The following is a 2,382-nucleotide window of genomic DNA, read 5'->3' as shown; positions in this document are numbered from 1 at the left end:
ACCTAAAATGAAAGGAAAAGAAGAGGAATCAACTAGGAAGAATTTAGAATGAATTTACAATGTTTTTCAAATCAGAATTTCGTGCCTTTTTATAGGCCAAGGTGCTGGATGCTCAGCTGCCTTGTTTGGCAGCTAAGTTGCTCACCTTTGGCCCCTATGAAGAGCCACTTTTGGCCACTACTTGATCCCTATGGTGGGCTAGGTTACATGCATGGTGACACCTCGTCCTTCTTGGCATAGCCTTATGTCATCCATGAGGTCATGTTCTTGGCCTTTAAGCATAGAAAAAGAAAGATGTTCCATGATTTGACCAAAAAATCACTTTTTTGGTGCGCCAGCCGCTTAGCCCACCTGTTTCTCCGCTAAGCTGCCTGTTTCAACAGCTTGGCTGACCTGGTTCCCCGCTCAGTTGCATGTTTCAGCCGCTCTGCTGACTGGTTCCACGCTCAGTAGCCTGTTTTAGCAGCTTATGACTTGGCCTGGTGCTTGGTGCTGGCTGACCTAGCCTGGTGCTTGGTGTCTGGCTGACCTGGCCTAGTGCTTAGTGCCTGGCTGACTTGGCCTGGTGCTTGGTGTCTGGCTGTCCTGGCCTGGTACTTGTCCTGGCCTGGTGCTTGGTGTCTGGCTGACCTGGCCTGGTGCTTGGTGCCTGGCTGACCTTGCCTGGTGCTTGGCTTGGTTGGACAGCTTTGTGCTTGATTTCTTCATGGTGAAGCAACCTTTTTTCCTTTGGTTTGTTACTTGATTTTTGTTGGTTGCTTGGCACTTTTGGGCTGTTTTCTTTAAGTTAAGGTATCATTTTATTTTTGCAAGTTGCTTGGCCTACCTTAAATAGGTTTCTTCATGACGAAGTAAGCTACCTTTCTTCAAGTCTAAGTAACCAAATTAAGCTCATAGCATGCCATGCGTTAACTTGATTACTTTTAGCAATTCATTTTGAGCTTTTGTCTTGAATTTTTGCTTGAATTCTTATCTATCTTTGAATTTATTCTTTAATATTCAATTTCCTACAAAACTCAAAGAAAACTTGGACAAGAATTAATAAAGAACCAATTTATTTAATCATGCAAAATTCACCTAAAAAGTGTTAATTTAAGTTGATTTTCTACAATTTGCATATGATAAGTGCCATAGAATGATGGTGAAAAGTGTATACTTTTGGCACTTATCACCACTATGCAAGCAACCCCTCACATGAGACCAAAAAATCTCACTTCAGCGAACACCCCCAGCACGATCATCCCAGACATGAACCACCACGACCATATAAACAACCCAAATACACGACCTACACTCCCTTGAACACCAATCGTTCTAAACTCCTAGAAGAATGATGTCCGCCCACTTTATCCAACTCCTAAAGCCAAACCCGAGCAAGAAGGTTCAGCATCAATACCGATCAAAGTTCTACGGGTTCCATAACACCTTTGCCCATATAACCGATGATTGCATCCAACTGTAGGACACTATCGAAGACTTAATCCAGGCTAACCAACTTCAACGCTTCATTACGGGGCTAGCACAACAAAGGCAGTACTCTCATACCCTTCAACCCTCTCCACCAAGGAGACGTTCCCCTCATAAGCCACAATTGGGACCACCTCCAAATCGGGATCAGGCTGATCGATATCGTTCTAACAATCGAATTCAAAGAAGCCTGATTGACATCAATAATATCTCTAGAGGATTCGCTATTGACGGTACTTCCAAATCTTCCTAGAAGAAGTGCATGTGGGAGGTCATGCAGGTGGTCGTTAGGAACACCCGCGAAAGCCTAACAACAGACCAACCCCTCCATTCTCTTTTGACGACCGTGACTATGATGGTATAGCCCAAGGACATGATGACCCCTTAGTGGTCACAACAAAGCTGAACAACAAGAAGGTGGGAAGGCTATTTGTAGACCAAGGGCAGTAGATGTCATGTTCCAAGTCCTCTTTGACAAGATGAAGCTTCACGACTAGGATCTCATGCCATATGAGAGCCTATTGATTGGCTTCATCGGCGAGGGAATCACCCTGAGAGGCTACATCGATGTATGGTTCACCATTAGTGATCAACCACTATCAAGGACAATCAAGACCAAATTCTTAGTTATCGATTATAAATCGGCTTACAACGTCATTCTTGGTTGTCTAACTCTTAATCGCCTTGAAGTAGTAGTTTCTGCACTAGAGTTTGCACAATCAGGGGCGATCAAAAAAGCGCTCAAAGTTGCTACTAGATAAGCCTCCATACAAACTGCACACCAAGACATCGACCACCACCCTCGAAGAAACCAAGGGGCATCCACATGGTAGTATTGGACGTTAGGGCTGAAGAAGGGGAATTCCGACCACAACACGAGGGAGGAAAGACCCCAGTAGCTTAGACCATTCCAAG

Source organism: Lupinus angustifolius, chromosome LG18 (assembly GCF_001865875.1).
Source record: "Lupinus angustifolius cultivar Tanjil chromosome LG18, LupAngTanjil_v1.0, whole genome shotgun sequence".
NCBI classification, from domain to species: Eukaryota; Viridiplantae; Streptophyta; class Magnoliopsida; order Fabales; family Fabaceae; genus Lupinus; species Lupinus angustifolius.
Note: the sequence above shows the minus strand (reverse complement) of the source record.